The sequence below is a fragment of the Lissotriton helveticus genome, chromosome 5_1 (assembly GCF_964261635.1).
Source record: "Lissotriton helveticus chromosome 5_1, aLisHel1.1, whole genome shotgun sequence".
Classification (NCBI taxonomy): domain Eukaryota; kingdom Metazoa; phylum Chordata; class Amphibia; order Caudata; family Salamandridae; genus Lissotriton; species Lissotriton helveticus.
This window is the reverse complement of record NC_136065.1, coordinates 2,059,755,596-2,059,782,021: the sequence shown is the minus strand read 5'-3', so window position 1 is coordinate 2,059,782,021 and position 26,426 is coordinate 2,059,755,596.

Here is a 26,426-nt window from a genome sequence, read left to right as displayed (position 1 = left end):
CCTCTGGACCAGTGACACCATCTTTAAATTCTCTCCAATCATCAATGAGTCTGCCCTGAGGTACAAAGGCTAGTCAACCCTCTCAAGAGGATTTTAAATGTCCCCATACAAGTGACACTTCCTGATGTAAGACCCTTGCCTGTCACCCCCCTCGCCATCCTCTAAGGACCAACTGAGGTGCCAAAAATGGGTGTGCACACCCTCGCCCTAGGTTATTAAAAACCTGGGAGATGGTTTTCTGCCCTCTACCTCATATCATTCTGCAGTCCATTTGGAGGGACGGAACTGTACTCATGCCTGCCCTGTACAAGATGGTACAAAAGGGGGTGGTGACGGACGGAGCACCTGAACCAATCAAACACTCACACCCAGTCAACAGATCTGGGTTTAATCCATCACCGTTCTTTAGCCCACTCTGCCACCCCAGTTCAGACATGGCCATATGCAAATCAGTCTGACCCTGTGCCTCATGGGAACAAGATGCCCTGTACAAGAGACTTCTGTTTTGGAGCGACTTCAAACACAGGGAGCTCGCGAGCAGGCCAACTCAGTAGGTTGTAGCCTCGAGGCTTCACGTTGAGGTTCCAGAGGCAGAAACACTGTCCGCATTCCTAGGTCCATCCGGAGTCTAAGGTGCCACTTATGGCTTTGAAAGCCCAACGACCTCACCCCTCGCATCTCATCACAGCATCAGAAACAAGACCCCCAAATTTTAAAATGTCCACTGCTGTGGCAAAATACTTCCCATCTGTATGGCCTCGGAGTCCATACCATTTCTACCAGAAGGAATTAGACAAAGATTCATATTGCAATACTGGGATGCTCGTCTGATGCTAATATAAAATTGCAGCAGAAGAAACAATTTTTTTAAATCACCCTCATAGCAAGATTGATATTCTCCAAAACTGGCGGTCGGAAGTTACCCCTACTTTTCAACAGTTGCGGTCGAAAATTTAAAAATTAAGAGATTAGAAAGCTGGTATGCACTAAGGTCCGGTACACATTTAAAATTTCAGAGATTAAGGAGCAAACTAATATAGGCTATGCTGTGGGGACTTGCTTTTTTTAATTAAACATGTGTGACGAAGTGCACTTTCTCATTTTGGCACAATATGCAATGTCTGTTTTTATCTCTGATGTAATTTAACGTATTAAGGCCTATAGTTATTTTCCGACGCTGTAATTTTTGATAAAAACGGATTTGTGCTTGGTATATTATTAAAATGAATTGATGGCTTGTATGAGCTCTTTCAATAATAAAAATAATTTAAAATAAAATTCATACTGCAGTGGTGAACTTAGCGAATAGAATAGGATATATAAGGATGATCCTTGTTAGGGAATACGGAGAAGGTGTGGCCTAACAGTCAGAGCGGCTGACCTCGAAGTTGGGGTACCGTGTTCGAATCTCGGCAGGGACGCTCAACATCCAGTGATTCTGGGCAAATCACTTAACGCAATTGGTGCTCATGTAAAGCGCACTGATTACTTTGGGTCAATTTCGCGCTATATAAAACTCCCCCCCCCCCAAAAAAAAGTAGTTAACTTGTCCCTCATAGAAGAGGTCTCTGGGTTTTTGAGGCCCCCCAGAGAACCACAAGCTGGCCTCTCTTTGCGGTGGCCTCCTGCAGCTAAGAGGCAAGGGCACCTCCGTGACTTTCTTCTCATCTGTGACCTTGGAGCCTAGATCTGCGGCCTCCTTGTGAGCAGCAGATCAGGGCTGGCAGGGGGGGGGGGGGAGCCTGGATCCATCCACACAGAGGACTTCTCGGAAGTCCCGGAGTTTATAAATGTAGTTAATGTGAGATTCATTATTCGTGCTATTGATTTTTTTCTTCAAAGTTTGGCAGAAATAATTTATTTATAGTTTAATGAGGATTTTATTGGAACTTGAAATCGGCAGAGGGCACAGAGGGTAATAAAGGCTGGCAGAAAGAAACTAAAATGTAATCCAGTTCACGTTTACTTTAAAAATGGAGAGAGATTTTAAGCTGCTGCTTCAGGGAGCACTTAAAGACACTGTAAGTCAGTTGTACTTTTAGCTCTGGGTCTCCATAAAAAGGACAGAGAGCTTAAAGTTAATGTTTCATAAAATACAATAAATTTAGAGTATCCCGGCATGCACTTCGACTGCGGGACTTGATTCTCTGTAATCTCCAAATCCTCATATGCTCAGTGAAAGGTAATGACCCGGTTTATTGTAAAGTGCTCTTCAGTGCACTGAAGGATGAAAAGAAAGATGCACTTTACCCCCAGCCTTTGGAACATGCCCTAAGTGAGAAGTGCCATGCTCGGTTTAATAAAAATGCAGATATGGCTGAGCCGCAGTGGAACTTTACAAATGTGGTACAGATGCAGTAACATTCCTGTTAATTTATGGCCTTTTGGCTAAGATGACGTATTGTAGCTGGCTGGCTCGGCTGACAGGCTCGGCTGAAAGGCGAGCTGACATTAAAGGCTAAGCTGACCGGCTAGGTTGTCTGGCTAGGCCTACCCTGGCCAGCTAAGTTGACCGACTAAGCTTCGATAGGCTAGGCTGACTAGATGGTTCGCGCAGTTGGCTGGGCTAGTTGGCAAGGCTGGTTGACTAGGCTGGACGACTATGCTGGGAGGCTGGGCTGAGTTGCTCTGCCGAGTTGCGAGGCTCATTGGCTGGGCTGGTTGGCTAGGCTAGAAGACTAGGCTGGCTAGCACGGTCAGCTAGCTTGGCTGGCTAGCTGAGGCGATGACGGATAGATAGAAGAAAAAAAAACACTGAACACCCTGTGGGTAGTGAGGGTCTGCCCTGAACACCCTGCGGGGAGTGAGGGTCTGCCCTGAACACCCGGTGGGGAGTGAGGGTCCGTCCTGAACACCTTGTGGGGAGTGAGGGTCTGCCTTGAACACCTTGTGGGGAGTGAGGGTCTGCCTTGAACACCCTGTGGGGAGTGAGGGTCCGTCCTGAACACCCTGCGGGGAGTGAGGGTCTGCCCTGAACACCCGGTGGGGAGTGAGGGACCATCCTGAATACCTTGTGGGGAGTGAGGGTCTGCCTTGAACACCCTGTGGGGAGTGAGGGTCCGTCCTGAACACCCTGTGGGGAGTGAGGGTCTGCCCTGAACACCCTGCGGGGAGTGAGGGTCTGCCCTGAACACCCGGTGGGGAGTGAGGGTCCGTCCTGAACACCTTGTGGGGAGTGAGGGTCTGCCCTGAACACCATGCGGGGATTGAGGGTCTGCCCTGAACACCCTGAGGGGAGCGAGGGTCTGCTCTGAACACCCTGAGGGGAGTGAGGGTCTGCCCTGAACACCCGGTGGGGAGTGAGGGTCCGTCCTGAACACCTTGTGGGGAGTGAGGGTCTGCCTTGAACACCCTGTGGGGAGTGAGGGTCCATCCTGAACACCCGGTGGGGAGTGAGGGTCCGTCCTGAACACCTTGTGGGGAGTGAGGGTCTGCCCTGAACACCATGCGGGGAGTGAGGGTCTGCCCTGAACACCCTGAGGGGAGCGAGGGTCTGCCCTGAACACCCTGAGGGGAGCGAGGGTCTGCTCTGAACACCCTGAGGGGAGTGAGGGTCTGCCCTGAACACCCTGAGGGGAGCGAGGGTCTGCTCTGAACACCCTGAGGGGAGCGAGGGTCTGCTCTGAACACCCTGCGGGGAGTGAGGGTCTGCCCTGAACACCCTGAGGGGAGCGAGGGTCTGCTCTGAACACCCTGCGGGGAGTGAGGGTCTGCCCTGAACACCCTGAGGGGAGCGAGGGTCTGCCCTGAACACCCGGTGGGGAGTGAGGGTCCGTCCTGAACACCTTGTGGGGAGTGAGGGTCTGCCTTGAACCCCCTGTGGGGAGTGAGGGTCCGTCCTGAACCCCCTGTGGGGAGTGAGGGTCCGTCCTGAACACCCGGTGGGGAGTGAGGGTCCGTCCTGAACACCTTGTGGGGAGTGAGGGTCTGCCTTGAACACCCTGTGGGGAGTGAGGGTCCGTCCTGAACACCCTGTGGGGAGTGAGGGTCCGTCCTGAACACCCTGTGGGGAGGGAGGGTCTGCCTTGAACACCCTGTGGGGAGTGAGGGTCTGCCCTGAACACCCGGTGGGGAGTGAGGGTCTGCCTTGAACACCCGGTGGGGAGTGAGGGTCTGCCCTGAACACCCGGTGGGGAGTGAGGGTCTGCCTTGAACACCCGGTGGGGAGTGAGGGTCTGCCCTGAACACCCTGTGAGGAGTGAGGGTCTGCCCTGAACACCCTGTGGGGAGTGAGGGTCCGTCCTGAACACCCTGTGGGGAGGGAGGGTCTGCCCTGAACACCCTGTGGGGAGTGAGGGTCCGTCCTGAACACCCTGTGGGGAGTGAGGGTCTGCCCTGAACACCCTGTGGGGAGTGAGGGTCTGCCCTGAACACCCTGTGGGGAGTGAGGGTCTGCCCTGAACACCCTGTGGGGAGTGAGGGTCCGTCCTGAACACCCTGTGGGGAGTGAGGGTCCGTCCTGAACACCCTGTGGGGAGGGAGGGTCTGCCCTGAAAGGCACCCTGTGGTTAGTGAGGGTCTGCCCTGAAAGGCACCCTGTGGGGAGGGAGGGTCTGCCCTGAAAGGCACCCTGTGGGGAGGGAGGGTCTGCCCTGAAAGGCACCCTGTGGGGAGGGAGGGTCTGCCCTGAAAGGCACCCTGTGGGGAGGGAGGGTCTGCCCTGAAAGGCACCCTGTGGGGAGGGAGGGTCTGCCCTGAAAGGCACCCTGTGGGGAGGGAGGGTCCGTCCTGAACACCCTGTGGGGAGTGAGGGTCTGCCACAGATGATGCTATGTGAGTTGAGGGGTCAGTTCTGTTTACAGCGCATGCAGCGGCATGTCGTCCTTAATTACAATGTTTAAGGTATGGGGTGTCTCCTGGTGACCGTGTGTAATAAGAGAGGTCTGCCCCTGTGTGCACGCCGGCAGGGAGTGGTCGGTCCCCTCTTTCACTGTGTGAGGTGAGGGGTCTGAAAGGATCACGGTGTGGGGGTTGCTGGCCTGCCTGAAGTTTTGGGTGTACAGGGTCCATAATCAGAAGTGAGGCCCCCACGGCGAGCACCCCTTTTCAAACTTTAAAAACCACTGATGACAGGTTTTCCAACAGGTGTCCTTTCGAGACATTCGCTGTGTCCGCTGCCTCGTCATTCATAAATAGGACAGGTTTCCTTTAAAACAAAATCTAATATCCCTAAAAAAAATATTACAACACTAGTACAGGGCCCTCAATAAGTGTGGTCTGACATGATGATGTTTTTGGAGGTGAGGGCTTGCCTCTGGTTACACCCTGGGAGGGAGGTCATCTCAGTGTGTAAAGAGACAGCTCAGTCCTGATTACAGCGAGTGAAGTGAGGGTTCTGCCTCCTGATTCCACAGAGGGAGGACAGGAAGTGGTCTGTACCTGAGTACACTGTACGAGGGACAGATCTATCTCGATTACATTGTGTAAGGTGAAAGGCCTGCCCTGATTACAGGGTGAGGCGTCAGTCCTGATGACACAACAGTAAGGGGTTTAGCCCAAGCTCTGACTGTAACTGAGGCCAGACTCCACAGTGCAACCAGCCTTCAAACTCTCACAATCCAATGTGTGAATTGAGGGGTCTGTCCCTGAAAGCAGTGTAGGGCATGGGGTCTGCCCCTATTACAGTGCGGGTGGTGAGGGGTCTGTCCCTGAAAGCAGTGTAGGGCATGGGGTCTGCCCCTATTACAGTGCGGGTGGTGAGGGGTCTGTCCCTGAAAGCAGTGTAGGGCGTGGGGTCTGCCCTATTACAGTGCGGGTGGTGAGGGGTCTGTCCCTGAAAGCAGTGTAGGGCGTGGGGTCTGCCCCTATTACAGTGCGGGTGGTGAGGGGTCTGTCCCTGATTACATGTTTTTTTTAAATTTATGCACTTATATAGCGCATACTTTACCCAGAGGTGTCAGAGCGCTTTACGATAAAGCAAAGTGAATTACATAAGGAACGAGGGTGACATAGTACTAGGGAACATCGCTAATATGTACAATAGTTACTCGTGGTGAGAGTTACAGATAAATAGGTTACAAATTCACCCAAGAATACATATTAAGAAGAGGTTGGGCGTTTAAGGTTACACAAAGATATAATATAGATTTACAAAATTGAGACAGAGGGTTGTGGTCGCTCTCGTGAGTGTCATGAAGAAACAGGGACAGGACCAGTGGCGTAACACAGGCCCCTGTAGACCCGCGGTGCGGGGGTGGGGCCCAAGCTCCAGAGGGCCCCCTCAGCACAGCATTCTGCCCGGAGAGCTCTTGATTAAGCCCAGAGGGGGCTACTCCATGTACCTTGCAGGGAGGTCCCCTTGAGTTTCCTTAGGACAGTGGACAGGACCTGGGAAGTAGGGGGGGATTAGGGGGGCGTGAGCCTGGTGGGGAGCTTGGCGAGGAGAGTTATTGATCAAGTGTCTTTGGAAGAGAAGAGTTTTAGGATCTGATTTGAAAATCCTGAAAGAGGCGGTGGTGCGAAGGTTCGGAGGTAACAAGATCCAAATTCTAGTCTCATTACCTGATAAGGATTGTGCCCCAAGTCTTTCCCTTTTGAAAGTTGGACGTTTGAGCAGTAGATTTTCAGCATTGCGTGAAGGTCAAGAGCCGCCTGATATTTTGAGTGAGTTTGAGGTGAGGGTCTCCTGCAGTGGAGGTGAGGTGGTCTGTCTCGGATTCCTCGATGGAAGGAAGGTGAGGGGCTTGAGTGGATATGAAAGGCTTGCTTGTCCCTGATTGCACAGTGAGAGCTGAGGGTGGCACCCTCATTAATATATTGGATAAGTCCAAGGTATCCGACATTCATCACACACTGATGTGTCGGTAGGATGTCTCTTTGCATGTGATGGGCGCGGAGAGAGGTTTGTGTTAGGGGTGGGCGAAATTTGCGTAATTGAGTTACGCAAATCTCCGCGAAACAGTAAAAAATCTCAGCAAACACGCAGAGATTGCGCGAACACGTGGAATTGCTTGTTCGCGATGCTTTTCCCTGTTCGCAATCGCTGTTTGCGTGCTCGGGGGGAAATATCTCGCAAACACGCATCTTGAGAACGCGAACAAGCAAATAATTTCGTGAAGTTGTGGAAGGCAGAATTTTGGACAATTTCGCGTTCTCCGCAGAACGTGAAATTACCCAAATTCCGCGAGCGGAGCGGAATTTACCGCCCAGGCCTACTAGTTTGTGTCTGTCTACACTGGGAGGCAGCAAGGAGGTGCCTGGATGAACAGCAGAGGTGAATGGTCCGTCTTGTTACCCTATGGGAGGGGAGGGATCTGCCCTCACTGAGAATGAGTCTCAGCGCATGTGATGTGCATTGAAGGGTTTGTTTCTGTCTGCACTGGGAGGCAGCGAGGTGGTGCCCAGGTGAACAGAGGAGGTGAGCTGGTTGCATTGTAAGAGGTGAAGGGTATCTCTTGTTACACTACGGGAGGGGAGGCATCTGCCCTCCTTGAGACCCTTTGCGGTGAGGTCTAGCCCCGTTTACACCATGCAAGGGCTCTTTCTGGGTCCCCTTTGGGGTTGGGTTGGTGTGAGCATCTGTTACCCCTTGCCCTATATGGGAATTTGGGTGGCCTGTCCCTCATTACACTACTTTTTGTTTTTAATCTTGCCCTAACAACATATTTGTCTAAAACAGCCCTAGCTAAAGCAATTTTCAGCAAGTCCTTCAATGTGCCTTTCTCCATTTCAAGAAGGAAATGTGCTCCAGGTGGTAATGTGTGCTACCTTCAGGGGATCAGTTAAGACTTGGTTTAATATTTAATACTAGATCTGGTCTCCTAGTTGATCTGGGATGTGGTCTCCAGTCTTGTTTGAGATGTGATGTCATGGCTACGTTGAAATGAGATCTTGTGGTTAAGCTGGGACGGGTTAGTGGTAAGGTTAAGATGCCAGTAGGGTGTTATTTAGTGGTAAATCTGAGGTGCGATCTTCTGGTTGAGATTTGGGTTACTGCTGAATTTAAACTTAAGATGTGATCTCGTAGTTATGCTAATCTGATAATTAGTGCCAAATGTGAGATATGAATTTGGGGTGAAGTTGAGATGTGGGTTAGTGGTAAAGTTAAAATGAGGCTACTGGTAAATCTTAGATGCCATCTTCTGGTTGAGATGTGAATTAATGCTAACTTCAGATGCAACCTTGGGGTTACGCTAATCCCATGATTTGTGCTGAATATGGGATGTGATCTTGTGGTTAAATTGAGATGCGGCTTAGTGATTTTGAGAACTGGTCTAGAGAGGGTTGTATGACGTTACAACGCATACTTTTACAACGCATACCTTTACAACACATTTTTTACAACGCAACATCCAATACAACACATTCCATTACAACGCATGTCATTACAACGATTTTTTAAAAACTAACTTTACAACGCATTCCATTACAACGCTTACTACCTTTACAACGCATACCATTACAACGCATACCATTACATTGCATGTATGGTAAGTATTGGATAGTGTAGGGGTAAAAATTACTATTCTAACTCCAGGGGGTGCAACAGTAGGGTAAGTGTTGGATAGTGTAGGGTAAAATGTACTATTCTAACTCCTGTGGGTGCAACAGTAGTGTAAGTGTTGGATAGTGTAGGGGTAAAATTTACTATTCTAACTCCAGGGGGTGCAACAGTAGGGTAAGTGTTGGATAGTGTAAGGGTACTATGCGATGTAATGGTATGTGTTGTAATGGTATGCGTTGTAATGACTGCGTTGTAATGACATGAGTTGTAATTGCATGCGTTGTAGTGTCATGCGTGGTAATGGTTGCGTTGTAACGGCATGCGCTGTAAGGGATGTTGCGTTGTAATGACTGTGTTGTAATGGTAGTGCATTGTAAAAGTTGCGTTGTAAAGGTTGTTTCCCCTAGAGAGTTCCAGGCAGTGGCGGCTGGTGACATTTGAAAGTGGCGAGGCGTAGCGCGCGTGCCCGAACCCCCCCTGAAAAAATTGAAAATCGAGTGGACATATGGTCAGTGCTGCTGTTAAACCACCGTCATAAAGGAAAGCGCAGACAAGTTCATAATATTAAACAAACGGAGCTCTTTCCATGCGTTTATTTAAAGCACAGCCTCAGAATTTTAAACCATGCGTCAAAAATAAAAGCAGTTTAAAAAACCAGTTTACACAAAGGCTGTACTGTAAGATGCAGTCTGGTGCCTTTCCATCTTTCCAGAGTCGTTGTCGAGATGGAGCCGACATCCATCCAGCAACCCTGGCAATTGGCCGAATGTGTACCACCAGTAAAATCCTCAACTACCTGCCTAGCCTCCTCATAAGGTGGAAATGATTTAGAACCACCTATTGCCTGCAGTTTTCTAACCAACCATTGTTTCTGCTGTATCAAGCCTGCCTCACCGAGATGATGGCAAACAGCCTATTGAATAAGGTGCAGCTTGCGGCTCGGTCAGGGGAGCCCCACTTGCCACAGTCATAGCCAAGACAACACATCAGCCCAGCTCAAGCTTCTATGGCTCCCACGGCTGAGGGTTACCATTCACCACTCCTGCTCCGGGCCGTCCCAAGAACCTGCCTGCCTTGTTATTTGTTTCTGCGGCATGCTGGCAGGCTGTGCCTCCTTCTAGAGGCATTATACAACCCCAGACAACCCCCACAGCACCAGGCTGTGAGTCAATATACAATCCAGTCTCCCGTGTTAGGCCGACCGGTGCAGTCGGCGGAACCCCATCTGAAGAAGGCGGGCCTCGTCTTGAAGGAACCCCATCGACCCGTCCGCCTTCGTGGCAATAGGCCGAGTGGAGAAGTCGACGGAACTCCACTTTAAAGACGTTTGTCTGGTCTTGGAAGGAATCTGAGTGACGTGTCATTCCATGTGGTAGAAAACGCCATATCGTAGTGCGCACCGGTTGCTCCGAAACTGTGATGAGTAGCTGCGTGCCGACTTAAACCATCGGAAATACAGAGTCCATATATCGCCTCTTACATCGACCCGCCCCCGATCAGAATCTCGCTGGATATTGCCTTTGGATTAGTGACATATCCAGGAAATGGACTGAAAATTATTAACCTCCGGTGCCCGAAAGTCCAGCCTACTTTCACCTAACACTTGAGCTTATTTTTTCAAGAAGTCTCAGGATCATTACCTCTGGAGGCCAATCAAGAAAAGCCAAAAAAAATATATATTAACTTCTGAGTGCAGCAGATCCAACCATACACTTGTGGTCTCCCGTAATATATAAAAAGATACAGATTTTATGTTTGTGTCCCTCCCAGTACACTGGCCCTAGCCCTGACGAAGGTGTGGCCCCATCGGCCTGTCACCGAAACGTGCGTCGGCTTATGTTCCCAGGAATACGGTTCTTTGTCCTAATTACATCAGGAACCGCAGTAAAAGCCATCTGCCTGGAATAACATTCCGATTCATGCAACATATTGATATTCTATGTGTTGCACACGCCAGGATTAGAAGAATGAATGGAAGAATGAAAGTTGAATGGGAGAATGAGGTAGAGTGAGAATATATATAAGTAAGTGAGATAGTGTGGTTGAAGTGTGGTTGATACTGGGCAGGTCTTAATGTAGTAGTATTATTTCCCAATTTTCGTTGTTGTTTTCATATCAGTGTTTGTCTTTTTTATGCTCTAAATATATCATGTGAAACTAAAGTACAACTCACTCTTTACCCAAAAAAAAAACTTTTTTGTTACTTCAATTCTAAGAAAAATAAAAACATATATATTTCTAATATGTCTTTTAGAGTCTACTTGGATTGACCTTGTGTTTGTTGCATGCAGTGTCAACTTCTGGTTTAATCACCCCTTTTTATATATCTTTTGGACCCTCTAGCAAGGGCCACTATATCCCTAGGCAGGGTGTTTTCTTTTGTTCTATTCACAGTTCCTTCTAGAGGCATGACTCCCTTGGGGAGACTGCCCTGCAGCCCCCAAACGTCACCACAACATTACACAAGACATGAGGGCGCGGCCGGCATTACGGGTGGGGGGGAAGCGGGATAAATAAAATAAATAAAATTTAAAAGTCATACTTACCTTCTTCCCGCCTTCACCGACTCCGAGACTCCACCAGACTCCCGCCGACGCCGTCCTGTTCTTACTTTCGAATTCCGTGCTCGTCGTCACGCAGGAAGGCATCAGGCAGCCTGCCTCCACCACAGCACAGCGCTGTGATTGGTTCGGCCGGCTGCCCCAACACCACGTCATTTCTCTGTATGCTGCAGCATACAGAGAGCAGGGAGAGTGGGAGGGGTTACTCGAAGGCAGGTGGAGCGGCTTGCCCACTGTTCTTAATACAGTTAATACTGTCTGTTTGGACATCCTCTCAGGCTGCCCAAACAGACAGTATTAACAACAGTGGGAAAGCCACTCCCCCTGCCCTCGAGTAACCCCCCTCCCACTCTCAAAAGCAGGAACTTCTGCTTTCTCACCATGCGCGAAGGCAGAAACAAATGGTAGTTCTCTACTATTTGTTTCTGCCTTCTCGCACGGCGAGAAAGCAGTGGGGCGGCGCCCAAACGCCCCATGAAGGATCCGCCACTGGTTCCAGGGGCAGTCATGAGTTACTGGGCTTCAATGTTACCTTACTTTGTACAACACAGTTGTGCTAGAAGCAGCAGGTAACATAACTAGAGGGAACAATTCAAAAAGAAGACAGTGGTTTAAAAGCCAGATTTTGATGACTGTCTTGAATTTAATTAAGATGGGTCCTGCGTAAAAGGCAGCTGGGAGAGCGACGGTTTAGCTGCTGTGATGGAAAAGGATGTGTTTCTGTACTTCACCACCATGACTCATGCCACAGTCCGTAGAAATTGATTGCTGCATTGTACATTTTTGTTTGGCTTATACAGTAAAATTTTGGAGGTTATAAAGGTAGGGCTGTGGTGATGTAAGGATTTCTGAGTGTTCATAGGGGCTGTAAAGGCTGCTCTAGCTTGAAGGTATACCCAGTAAAGGGTTCTTAGGAATGGTGATAGCCTTTCAGATCTTGAGGCCTCTATTATAAGGCAGATCGCAGAGTTTTGCACAAAATGAGGCCGATCAAGCCGTTTTCAGAAGCCGATGCTGTACTGGTATTGGTGTAGATCATCCTAGATTGAGTCAAGACATTGGCAACTGGTATGCACCAGTTGTTGTCGATGCAAGGTGGAAGTTTCTTCAAGACCTTTAGCTGGCCAAAGAATGCATCAAACGTTTAGTCACTTTAGCGATTTGTGCAACCAGTTGGGGTTCAGCTGTGACCTTGGATCTACTGGGGCCACCATACTAGGGGCCCGCTTTAACATTTGATGCTCGGATAGTGATGTTGGGAGGTCTACGGTTTACTCAGGGAGGCAACGTGGCCTCAAAACTCAGAGTTGAGCACAGACAGTGAAAACACTAAATACCACTTGCTCCGTAGCCAAGGCTTTTAGCTCAAAGAGAAAAAATACTTTATTCAGCACAAGTATATAAATTAACATGGAGCAAGCACAAGTTAGATAAAATACTATTTTTGGGTAAAATAAGGCGTTCTCAATAAACAGTTCATGCCCATTGAATTTGACTTAGGGCTTCTATTCGCAACAAGCTGCCGGCTATTGGCTTTAACACCTTGTCACAGTAAACCACCACGTGACTTCAGCGTTTGACACACGCTTGCTTCTCACAAGCAATATCTCACTGCCTATTGGCTTTATCAAAGGGTGCTTCACAATCATTCTCCCACCATCCATACACTTTGATAAAGGGAAAGGGTAGGTTTTGTGTTTTCTTTGCTGATACACTGCTCCCAAGCTGGCACACAAACCCCCCCCCCCCTTCCTCAAGATGGGGTTTCAATGGCAAACATCTCCACAATCGCTTGGAGGTTTTGGTTTGTGGAGTTTGAAAGCATCAGAGGCATGCACCGTGAACCCACCCCTTTCCAGTGAACCCCCCAAGTGGACGCCCCCAATGAACACCCCCCCCCCCCCGGGGGGCGGTGTTCACTGGGGATCAGTGAACCCCCCAGGGACCTTTGGCCCTCCAGTGAACACCCCCCACAGGAAGAAAACATTGCCCCCACAACCCCAGGGAAGGCCAGTGACGTGGATAGCCTGGCTGATGAGGATTATGAATCCGAAACCGGTCCCAGGATGCTTGTTTCTGGTCCAAGAAAGACATGGCTTGGCAGTTCGGGCTGGACTGTTCCCATAAGGCACAGGGTCAGACTGATTTGCATATAGCCATGTCTGAACTGGGGTGGCTGAGTGAACTAAAGAATGGTGATGGATTAAACCCAGATCAGTTGACTGGGGGTGAGTGTTTGATTTGTTCAAACGCTCCGTCCATCATCCCCTTTTGTATCGCTTTGTTCGCCCTAAGTGCGGCAGGGTATGCTCAGACGTGAGTCCCTTGTTCACTTGGCCACTGGATTCAAGATAGCCTGGCTGATGAGGATTATGAATCCGAAACCGGTCCCAGGACGCTTGTTTCCGGTCCAAGGAAGACATGGCTTGGCAGTTCGGGCTGGACTGTTCCCATAAGGCACAGGGTCAGACTGGTTTGCATATAGCCATGTCTGAACTGGGGTGGCTGAGTGAACTAAAGAATGGTGATGGATTAAACCCAGATCAGTTGACTGGGGGTGAGTGTTTGATTTGTTCAAACGCTCCGTCCATCATCCCCTTTTGTATCGCTTTGTTCGCCCTAAGTGTGGCAGGGTATGCTCAGACGTGAGTCCCTTGTTCACTTGGCCACTGGATTCAAGATAGCCTGGCTGATGAGGATTATGAATCCGAAACCGGTCCCAGGATGCTTGTATCCGGTCCAAGGAAGACATGGCTTGGCAGTTCGGGCTGGACTGTTCCCATAAGGCATAGGGCAGACTGATTTGCATATAGCCATGTCTGAACTGGGGTGGCTGAGTGAACTAAAGAATGGTGATGGATTAAACCCAGATCAGTTGACTGGGGGTGAGTGTTTGATTTGTTCAAACGCTCCGTCCATCATCCTCGTTTCATTGTTTTGACGACTGCTAAACGTGTTGGACCCCTCCTGAGGCTTGAGCCGGGAGGTAGATGCTAATTGAATTGTATACATTGTAGCTGAATAATAGCGCTCTGTTAATGGATTTTATACAGCGAAATTTTAAAATCACCATTTATTTGTTGCCTTGCACCTACCCCGCCCCCGCGAAGCCTTTTCCATGCGCTTTGTCGGTTCCAGCCGATCTTAGGGCTGTATACCGAGTCGAAGGGGAAAAACTCCCAACGGCAGACATCTTGAGTTGAGGAGGCGGCAGCTGTCACAGCGCTCTAGCCATCCCTATAAAAGGAGCCCAGTGAGAACTGGCGAGAGTTTCATTGTTTTGACGACTGCTAAACGTATTGGACCCCTCCTGAGGCTTGAGCCGGGAGGTAGATGCTAATTGAATTGTATACATTGAAGCTGAATAATAGCGCTCTGTTAACGGATTTTATACGGCGAAATTTTAAAATCACCATTTATTTGTTGCCTTGCACCTACCCCGCCCCCGCGAAGCCTTTTCCATGCGCTTTGTCGGTTCCAGCCGATCTTAGGGCTGTATACCGAGTCGAAGGGGAAAAACTCCCAACGGCAGACATCTTGAGTTGGGAGGCGGCAGCTGTCACAGCGCTCTAGCCATCCCTATAAAAGGAGCCCAGTGAGAACTGGCGAGAGTTTCATTGTTTTGACAACTGCTAAACGTATTGGACCCCTCCAGAGGCTTGAGCCGGGAGGTAGATGCTAATTGAATTGTATACATTGTAGCTGAATAATAGCGCTCTGTTAACGGATTTTATACGGCGAAATTTTAAAATCACCATTTATTTGTTGCCTTGCACCTACCCCGCCCCCGCGAAGCCTTTTCCATGCGCTTTGTCGGTTCCAGCCGATCTTAGGGCTGTATACCGAGTCGAAGGGGAAAAACTCCCAACGGCAGACATCTTGAGTTGGGAGGCGGCAGCTGTCACAGCGCTCTAGCCATCCCTATAAAAGGAGCCCAGTGAGAACTGGCGAGAGTTTCATTGTTTTGACGACTGCTAAACGTATTGGACCCCTCCTGAGGCTTGAGCCGGGAGGTAGATGCTAATTGAATTGTATACATTGTAGCTGAATAATAGCGCTCTGTTAATGGATTTTATACGGTGAAATTTTAAAATCACCATTTATTTGTTGCCTTGCACCTACCCCGCCCCCGCGAAGCCTTTTCCATGCGCTTTGTCGGTTCCAGCCGATCTTAGGGCTGTATACCGAGTCGAAGGGGAAAAACTCCCAACGGCAGACATCTTGAGTTGGGAGGCGGCAGCTGTCACAGCGCTCTAGCCATCCCTATAAAAGGAGCCCAGTGAGAACTGGCGAGAGTTTCATTGTTTTGACGACTGCTAAACGTATTGGACCCCTCCTGAGGCTTGAGCCGGGAGGTAGATGCTAATTGAATTGTATACATTGTAGCTGAATAATAGCGCTCTGTTAACGGATTTTATACGGCGAAATTTTAAAATCACCATTTATTTGTTGCCTTGCACCTACCCCGCCCCTGCGAAGCCTTTTCCATGCGCTTTGTCGGTTCCAGCCGATCTTAGGGCTGTATACCGAGTCGAAGGGGAAAAACTCCCAACGGCAGACATCTTGAGTTGGGAGGCGGCAGCTGTCACAGCGCTCTAGCCATCCCTATAAAAGGATACGGACAATCTCCGCGTCAGCGGACGCGTATAGCGGACGCGCCTCGCCAGCGCCGGAGTCACGCCAGAGTCAGTCCGTCTGCGCCCATCCGCGCCGCGGACGTGCCCCGGTCGTGACTAGAGCCATGGCGTCCCCTCCATCAGGTAACAATGACCATTTAGATTTTCCTTCTACAATTAATGCGTTAACAGAAACAAATGCCCTTTCACGCATAAAATATGCAACTGAATATCTGTTATCCCTACGACCTGCTAGACATCCCTTATGTAGGCCAATAGAGCCTGATCTAAAGAAAGCTGTCTGCCAATGCTGCCAATTCTCCATTGACCCTGCAGAAACAAGAGGTTCGCAGGTCAGAAAACTTAAGAATATTGCAACAACTAGTTCAAAATCGTTTTTATTTTTTAGTATCAACTGTCGTTCATTACCCAAACATAAAACTGAAATTTTTAATTTACTTTTGGATGAGGCGCCTGACGCTGTGTTCTTAACTGAAACTTGGCTTCAGGATAGCTCTGGCCCAGACTTAGCCATGGCACTCCCTGACACATACGCTATTGTTAGACTGGACCGTGAAAAGAAATTAGGTGGAGGAATAGCAATTGTTTTTAAAAATAGTTATAATTGTGAATTCAGCAAGCTCCCATGTGAAGGTTGCGAAGGCGCAATTTTCAAACTCTCACTTACACCTAACTTTACCTTTTCTGGAGCACTTATTTATAGGCCGCCTCTAAATGGCTACCAAACCTGTTAGAACTCATCGGTCCTCTAGTTATGAAAATGGCCAGCTTCACCATTTTGGGGGATACGAATTTACATTTGGAGAAAGAGGATTGCTTAGTAGCCAATGATTTTATAGCGGATTTAGCATCCCTTAATCTGACCCTAAAGAATTCCGGCCCCACACATAGAGCCGGTCACTTGTTGGATCCCATCTTTTCCAACTTAAATGACATATTTACACACACTGCCTTACCAGTGCCCTGGTCAGACCATTTTCTGATTAAATTCTCCCTTCTTGTAAAATTCTCTAACAAGGATAATGCACCGGTACCCACGCAACTAGTCAGGAAATGGAAAAAGCTTGACATGGAAAACCTCAACTCCTTTCTTGAAGGCCATCTCCCCTGTACAAAATCAACAGTACAAGAGTTTTCAACATCTGTCCAAAATTGGCTTACAAAAGCAATCGATTCCTCCCTACCCAAAACAAAATTAAAACAAAATTCCCACCGCCCTCCCGCCCCTTGGTTCACTGAGACCCTAAAACAAGAAAAAAGCAGCTGCAAAAATGCAGAACGGCAATGGAGAAAAACCTACTGTCCAGATGCCAAATTAGCTTATAAAAATAAATTTTCAAATTACCAGAGGCTATGTGCTAAAGCTAAAGCTGAACATGCCTGCACAAAAATAACAGAAGCTCTTGGCCAGTCTAAAACACTTTTTAAAACCGTGAGAGAACTAGCTGGTTCCCTCACTATACAATCGCCGCCAGACCTTAATAAACTACAATGCGACTCCCTTGCGTTTTTTTTTGTCGACAAAGTGGACAAAATATATCAGGGCATAGAACAAGACACAATCGACCTGGTCAAGACTCATTTGACTCTGCCTCCTACCCCACCTATTGATACTAGTTTCGAAACTGATACTTCAGATTCCATCACCCCTGCTGAAGCAGTTCTGTCTTCCTGTCCACCCTCTTCTGACGTGACACCTCCCGCCATTCTTAACAACTGGCCGAAGCTTGACCTTGACCTGGTTCGTAAATTATTAAATACTATCAAATCAGGCTCACCCAATGATCCACTACCCTGCTCGGTCCTAAAAAAACTCAGTAACGGGGCCTTGGATATAATCACCAATCTTCTTAATAAATCCTTACAGGAAGAAACTGTACCGAATGAGTGGAAACACGCGATGATTCATCCGTTGCTGAAAAAAATGGGAGCAGACCCCAATTTGCCATCAAACTTCAGACCTATCTCTCTGTTACCCACCTTTGCAAAAATATTAGAAAAACATGTTCATAGGGTTCTCACTGATTTTATTACCACTCATGATTTGCTACCCCTCCATCAATCAGGATTCCGCACAGGCTTCTCCACAGAGACGACCTTGTTAGGCGTCACTGAAAACATCCGTCTAATGCTGGACCGTGGAGAAACGGTAGCCTTGCTGTTACTCGACCTCAGTGCAGCATTTGATACTGTGTCACATTCTGTTCTTGAACAAACACTCCATTCCATAGGTATCAGGGGCGCAGCTTGTAACTGGATTAAATTCCTACTGGAACAGCGCACTTTCCAAGTCTTCTCTCAGTCCGCCTGCTCTGACACTATGACTCTTAAACACGGGGTACCTCAGGGCTCCATATTGAGCCCGTTACTTTTTAACATTTATATGAGCCCGCTGGCCAAAATGATAGAAGAGACTGGATTACTTATGTTCTCCTATGCTGACGATTCTCAGCTTATCTTCTCTCTATCATCTACAGAGTCTAATAACACCTCTTCACTTAAACTCGGCTTAACCAAGATCGCGGAGTGGATGAGAAAAAATGTTCTCAAACTCAATGGTGAGAAGACTGAGCTACTTGTCTTAGGTAAGAACAAAGAACTCTGGGGACCCCAACACTGGCCAGACGAGATGGGTACCCCCCCGATCCCAGTCAAATCAGCCCGCAACCTTGGGGTCATCATTGATGAATCGCTTAATCTTAATCAACAAGCTGCGAAGACGTCAGCTACCTGTTTTGCGATATTAAAGTGGTTGAAAAAAATGTGTTGGATGCTGCCCAAAAATACTCAAAAAACTGTCATCAATGCTTTAATAACCTCTAGACTCAATTATGCTAATGTGCTATACTTGGGGGCCAATAAGGCTACAACCCGCCGATTACAGACAGTGCAAAATGTAGCCGCGAGATTACTGTGGAAAATTCCCATCTCCACACCTACCACCAAGTATATCCGCGAACTGCACTGGCTGAAAATCGAAAATCGGGTGAAGTTTAAATCTTTATGCTTTATGCATAAGATCTCTACCAACAGTGCACCCAAGTATCTACAAAATCTAATACATCCCTACCGCCCATCTCGAACCCTTCGTTCAGCCACGGCCAATCACTTTGTGATTCAAAAAATCAGGCTGGCACGAATGGGCGGAAAATCCTTTTCATATCTTGGACCCTCAATTTGGAACACTCTCCCGGTGACACTTCGGCAGGAAATCAACTATATGAAATTCAGGAAGGCCTTAAAAACCTGGCTGTTCAACATCTAAAGACCTGAATCAATCAAAACACTGGATCACTAGCGCCGGGAAACCCTTTGTTGGGTAGCTGTTGCGCTATATAAATGAAATAAATAAATAAATAAAAAATAAATCCCCTTTTGTATCGCTTTGTTCGCCCTAAGTGTGGCAGGGTATGCTCAGACGTGAGTCCCTTGTTCACTTGGCCACTGGATTCAAGATAGCCTGGCTGATGAGGATTATGAATCCGAAACCGGTCCCAGGATGCTTGTTTCCGGTCCAAGGAAGACATGGCTTGGCAGTTCGGGCTGGACTGTTCCCATAAGGCACAGGGTCAGACTGATTTGCATATAGCCATGTCTGAACTGGGGTGGCTGAGTGAACTAAAGAATGGTGATGGATTAAACCCAGATCAGTTGACTGGGGGTGAGTGTTTGATTTGTTCAAATGCTCCGTCCATCATCCCCTTTTGTATCGCTTTGTTCGCCCTAAGTGTGGCAGGTTATGCTCAGACGTGATTCCCTTGTTCACTTGGCCACTGGATTCAAGATAGCCTGGCTGATGAGGATTATGAATCCGAAACCGGTCCCAGGATGCTTGTTTCCGGTCCAAGGAAGACATGGCTTGGCAGTTCGGGCTGGACTGTTCCCATAAGTCACAGGGTCAGACTGATTTGCATATAGCCTTGTCTGAACTGGGGTGGCTGAGTGAACTAAAGAATGGTGATGGATTAAACCCAGATCAGTTGACTGGGGGTGAGTGTTTGATTTGTTCAAACGCTCCGTCCATCATCCCCTTTTGTATCGCTTTGTTCGCCCTAAGTGTGGCAGGGTATGCTCAGACGTGAGTCCCTTGTTCACTTGGCCACTGGATTCAAGATAGCCTGGCTGATGAGGATTATGAATCCGAAACCGGTCCCAGGATGCTTGTTCCCGGTCCAAGGAAGACATGGCTTGGCAGTTCGGGCTGGACAGTTCCCATAAGGCACAGGGTCAGACGGATTTGCATATAGCCATGTCTGAACTGGGGTGGCTGAGTGAACTAAAGAATGGTGATGGATTAAACCCAGATCAGTTGACTGGGGGTGAGTGTTTGATTTGTTCAAACGCTCCGTCCATCATCCCCTTTCGTATCGCTTTGTTCGCCCTAAGTGTGGCAGGGTATGCTCAGACGTGAGTCCCTTGTTCACTTGGCCACTGGATTCAAGATAGCCTGTCTGATGAGGATTATGAATCCGAAACCGGTCCCAGGATGCTTGTTTCCGGTCCAAGGAAGACATGGCTTGGCAGTTCGGGCTGGACTGTTCCCATAAGGCACAGGGTCAGACTGATTTGCATATAGCCATGTCTGAACTGGGGTGGCTGAGTGAACTAAAGAATGGTGATGGATTAAACCCTTATCAGTTGACTGGGGGTGAGTGTTTGATTTGTTCAAACGCTCCGTCCATCATCCCCTTTTGTATCGCTTTGTTCGCCCTAAGTGTGGCAGGGTATGCTCAGACGTGAGTCCCTTGTTCACTTGGCCACTGGATTCAAGATAGCCTGGCTGATGAGGATTATGAATCCGAAACCGGTCCCAGGATGCTTGTTTCCGGCCCAAGGAAGACATGGCTTGGCAGTTCGGGCTAGACTGTTCCCATAAGGCACAGGGTCAGACTGATTTGCATATAGCCATGTCTGAACTGGGGGCGCTGAGTGAACTAAAGAATGGTGATGGATTAAACCCAGATCAGTTGACTGGGGGTGAGTGTTTGATTTGTTCAAACGCTCCGTCCATCATCCCCTTTTGTATCGCTGTGACGTGGATGGAGCAGTCAGTAAGCTGTGTCGGACAACTAGTGTCACCCACACAACCTCGGTGGGGGGGCTGTCCAACTGTGAGCTCTTCTCCTAGACACTCCACCTCATACCTGCAGAGCGCACAGAGGTTTAGGGGTGCCCTGCGCAGCTGTGATCACCTCCTGAAGCACACCCTACCTCAGACCTACAGAGCGCACAGAGTTTTTGAGGTGGCCTCCCCAGGTGTGATCACCTCCTGTAGGGCACCCTACCTCATACCTACAGAGCGCACAGAGTTTTCGGGGGTAGCCTGCCCTTCTGCAATCGTCTCCTGAAGGGCACCCTACCTCATACCTGCAGAGCGCACAGAGTTTTAGAGGTGCCCTGCCCAGGTGTGATCACCTCCTGTAGGGCACCCTACCTCATACCTACAGAGCGCACAGAGTTTTCGGGGGTAGCCTGCCCTTCTGCAATCGTCTCCTGAAGGGCACCCTACCTCATACCTGCAGAGCGCACAGAGTTTTAGAGGTGCCCTGCCCAGGTGTGATCACCTCCTGAAGGGCACCCTACCTCATACCTGCAGAGCGCACAGAGTTTTAGAGGTGCCCTGCCCAGGTGTGATCACCTCCTGTAGGGCACCCTACCTCATACCTACAGAGCGCACAGAGTTTTCGGGGGTAGCCTGCCCTTCTGCAATCGTCTCCTGAAGGGCACCCTACCTCATACCTACAGAGCGTACAGAGTTTTAGGGGTGCCCTGCTCAGCTTTTACCACAATCATTCTCCTATATAAATTACCGCCGGTCTGCTGCGCCCCCCCCCCACCCCCCACTCTCTCGCCCCCCGCCCCCCCCCCCCCCCCGGTCATCGCACCCAGCGGTCACTGGTATTGCAAAGCTCCTGTTACCTGTCCTCGGCTCACCAGGCATTACGTAATGTGTGTGGGTAAGGATGACTGGCCAGTGGCTAGCACCGCAGCCAGAAAACTACAGGCTTCTCGCAGATCTCGACAGTAGGCACATGAACCTCCTAAGCTACCCCTCACTGTTAGGATCTTAACCAAGGCATGCTCCTGCGCCTTCGCCCTCCCTCCAGGCCCCAGCAGCAATGACACGCCGCCTCGGTGGCTGGGTGAACGCCCTGTAATGCGGTTTACAACGCATCAACGGGGGTGGAAGGGACTGCGGGCCGGTGCAGTGGGCCATCGGCAGGCGGGGCTGGGCATCGAGGAAGCGGGGGCTGAGCGCGAGACGCAGAACCTTCCTGCGGCATTTCCCAAAAATGATGGCCAATTACGTCTCCATGGCAACGGCGGTGGTCCCTCTCTTCCGTGTTGTGCTTGATGTTGGCTGATGCTGCATAGAGGGGAGAGACCTTGATAAGAGTGTGAAGGACGCGGCTGCACCTTGAAGGTCGACGCAGGGGAGCTATTATGCAGCATTCTTTACATCTATACCCTATGGAGGGGTGCATTAATATAGCCCCCCTCGAGCGATGTCACCATATCTGTCTCAGACAATGTCCCTACATATACAGTCACCTATAGTCAATGAAAAACCTAGAGCTAAGGGTGAGGACAGTTTGACTTCTACAAAAAACAGGATACATTCAACATTTATAGGAAACAAAAAGATGTATGTGCCAAATAATAAAAAAAAGAACAAAGGGCTTGATCTACAAAGAGAATTATCAGATGTAAGAAAAACTTTACGCTTGTAAATGGAAGTTGCTTACGCAAGCTACACAGTGTTTACAAAAGTTCAACACCTGTCGTAATGCAGTGAGATACGAGGGTGTAACATAAGAGTGCGTAACCCACTAACCTTTTCCCTGCTGTGTCATGGGTGGGCGTCCCCAGCCGCTCGTAAGGGGAGCGCTTACAAAGCACACAGCATGAATGTTGAACGTGTCCTTATTTTCACATCTGCCTGTGGAATAGTGAGTTGCCTACGTCCATTTTTACGTGAGTTATTTGTGATGAACACGGATACTGCGTAAATTGGTTACATATCTGAAAATCTAAATTCATGCAGTTCAGCATCTTCAAATGTGAATGTGGGCGGTGCAGAAAAATATTAGTGCTTTTTAACGACGCCAGCCTTGTGAAGTGCAGTGCTGGCAAATCTAAGCAAGCATTGTCAAAGGCAATAGGTCTCGCCTTTGCGACCTAATTAATGACTCTGCTGTTTAGCATCGTCAAAAATGCTGATAGGTGGAGCTACATATATTATAGGGCCTCCCACACCACACGCAACACCGCAGGCAGGGAGGCAGCGGTGAAACTGGCCCTTTACTGGCACCTTACCCCCGTTCGGCTCAACAAAGGGAATCCAACTCGCAGCGCGCTTTGCTGGAGGGGCTGCGGGGAGCGGCGCACCATGACTCATCTCCTCTGGGAATGTCGAGAAGTTAGGGACTATTGTAAAGCCGTCTTAGATGACATAGACAGTACATTCGACACTGAAATCCCGAGATTCCCAGCTTACACTATCCTAGGCCTTCCCAATGCACTTACCTTCCCCCTGAAATCAGCCCGAGGACGTCAAATGGGGATCGCCATGCAAGCTGCATCACAACACATTTTGTCACTCTGGGGATCGCCCACCAGACCCACTCACACGGGATGGCTGCATAAAATCTGATTTACACTGGGTATGGAACGCATTCAGGCTACACTCACACAGTCCGCGGACACGTTCCGAAAGGTCTGGCTACCATTACTGTCCCTCCTCTCAACTGAATTCAACAAAATCACATGTCCTAGATATCTTCGTTTACTACGCCTTACGGAGACCCCACATGACCCTCCATGACTTCATGAAGGGGCGCGCTAAACGAACTGTGGGCACCTTGGCGATTGCTTTACTGATATGGCACGCTGGTTGGGGTGGGGGGGTTGGGGGTGGAGGGGGTTCTTGGTTTCGGTTTTTGAAGTTTTACTTCTCTACCAGGCTCAGTGCTTATGGTTCTTGCATCGCACTTATGGTTTGGCACGTGTACCTTGCCTACAGTTTGCTTTGTTGAGAAGAATTGTATGTCTGTCTCGACCGCTATCTATATATGATGCCTTCCCATTGCAATGTATTGCCTGTCTTTGCTTTTGAAATCAATAAAACTAATTTGAATTTAAAAATGCTGATAGGGTGCAGCAGGAACGAAAGAAAAAAACATAAAGGCGGCTGATGACGGCATCGACATTTTTATATTTTTTTTATACGGAAGAAGCAAGCAAGTAATGGACGGAGCGCTGACACTTTTCAGCCACTCACCTCCAGTCACAGATCTAGGTTGAATCAATCATCATTCTTTAACTCACTTCACCACCACAGCTCAGACCCAGCCATATGCAAATCAGGCTTGACCGTGTTACTTATGGGAACAGTCCAGACCGAACTGCCAAGCCAGGTCTTACCTGGACCGCAAACAATCATCTTGGGACCGGTTTCGGGCTAACACCCCTCATCAGCCAGGCTTGCTTGAATCCAGTGGCAAAGTGAGCAAGGGATCCACGTCTGGGCATACCCTGCCAACTTAGGGCAAACAAAGTAAACACAAGGAGATGATGGACGGAGTGCTGAAACTTTTCAGACACTCACCCCCAGTCACAGATCTTGGTTGAATCCATCATTGTTCTATATCTCACTGCGCCACCCCAGTTTAGTCCCAGCCACGGAGAGTAGTTGGTACGGGAGGAGGACGCGAATTGAAATCGCATTTATATAGCGCTTAATACCCGAGGAACGAGGGCGCAAAAAGAGCAGTGGGAGAAGTACAGAAGGGATTGAACAACATGGGGCGGAGGGAGAAGCACACAGGAGAGAAAGAGCAACACGAAACCCAGGTGAAGAGAAGCACGCAGGTGAGGGGTGTTAGACCCGGCATCCTTGGCATGGTTTCCTTCTAACTTTTCTGGACCTGTGGATACTCTGCCAGGAAAGACTGCTGTGTTGCTGAAAGGACTGCCTCTCTGCTGGGCTGCTGCTCTGAAGGAATTGCTACCCTGCTGTGCTGACCTGCTCCCCTCTTGCCTGGGTGAGATGGACTGCAGCTCTTGAAACCCACCACCTAGAGTGACTCAATGGGCCAATTGGCTGTCCTCTTGTTCTGAAAACTCAGGGACATAGCGGGCTTCCTAAAACTTTGCATCTGCACCTGGACTCTGCCATCTGTGAGTCTACCCTTGGAAGTGGGGCCACCCCAGTCCTGGACCCTTGGAAGTGGGCTTAAGGTGCTCTGCTAGCCTCTGTGGATCCACAGGAACCAACGCATCTCCTCTGCTGCATGGCGCAACCCTGAGCAGCACCGCTGCATCTCCGTTGCTGCATACGTTGGATCCATCACAAGACCTGCATCGCCGCCACAGCCCACATTGCCTTCAGAACCATCACTGCGTGACGCATCCTCAGCACAGGCCCTCACTTCTCTCATCGACTTCAGCCTTGATGACGACTCTGGACTCCGTAGTGCAGCCTCACAGCTCCTCAGGACCAACACCTTTCCCCGACCGCGCATCACATGTTCGATGCCGAACTTCGCATTGTAAACCCCTTTGACAGTATCCTCGATGACAATGCAGGCCCTCGCATCGCAGCCTCACCGCATCTCGGAACTGATGCATTGCTTGGACTGTGTGTCGTATCTTTGACGTGGACCCTCATAATACTCCACAAATGTAAATGTAAATGTTTTTTTGTACTTGTATAGCGCACAGCTACCCGCAGTGGGTTTCCCGGCGCTTGTACGAATACCGCAAGGGAACCCTTCCTGGCTTTCCTTGTGAAGTGTCCACTCCTGGGCACCCCCATGGTGCAGACCAGGCATCCCTCGCGTTGTGGGGGCCGTTGTGGAGACTAAGCAAGCTATTGCCCAGAGTCGCAGCGTGGGACCCATGATCAGAATAGGCACTGAGGCGAGAATATCCGGTCAGGGGAATTAATGAGCCCGAGACCCGCCGCGGCAGGAATCCAACCCTGGTCCCTGGCCAGAGCTCTGCATCGAGGTCTGCCTGCTCTAACCATTGAGCCACACTTCTCCACTTCTCCACAAATCAGGATATAAGGCACTCTGTTCAGCAGGCATAGCTAGGTCCCTGTAGCTGTCCCATGCTCCATCGTGGTTGGCCTGAACTTGTGACTTTATTGAGGTCCGCCGCGACCAGATATCCACAGTTTGTGATTTGTGCATTTTTGGCTTTATTTTCAGTAAAATCTTTAAAATTGCATATTTCAGTTCTTCTATTTGGATTTTTGTCGTTATGGCCATGTTTTATTTAATAAAGAAATATCTATTGCTCTAATGTGATGTGGGACTTTTTTGTGTGGTGTTTTCACTTTAGTACTGTTTTACGTACTTCATAACTACTTTACACATTGCGTCTAAGTTAAGCCTGACTGCTTTGTTCCGAGCTACTAGAGGGTGAGCATAGGTTAATTTAGGGTTGGCATGTGCCTTACCCTGAAAGGAAGGTAGTTGTTTGTTACTTAATCGGGGCTCACACCCCAGTCAACACACAACCTAATTTCTCACAAGAGGAATATGGAGCGTGGAGGGAGACAGCTGGAAAACAATTGCCCTCTCATGTAGTGCTTAAGCTAAAAGAAAAAAAGTTGTTCCCTGGATGTGAGGAGTGGGAAGATATAAGTAAAGAGTTTATGATGCAGGAACAAATACGAGAAGGAGAAGCCAAGTCATAGAATGAGAAGCAAGCAAATGAGATGGTCCATAAAGCCAACAGATGAAAAACAGTGGTCGGGCTTCAAGTCACTTTAACCCC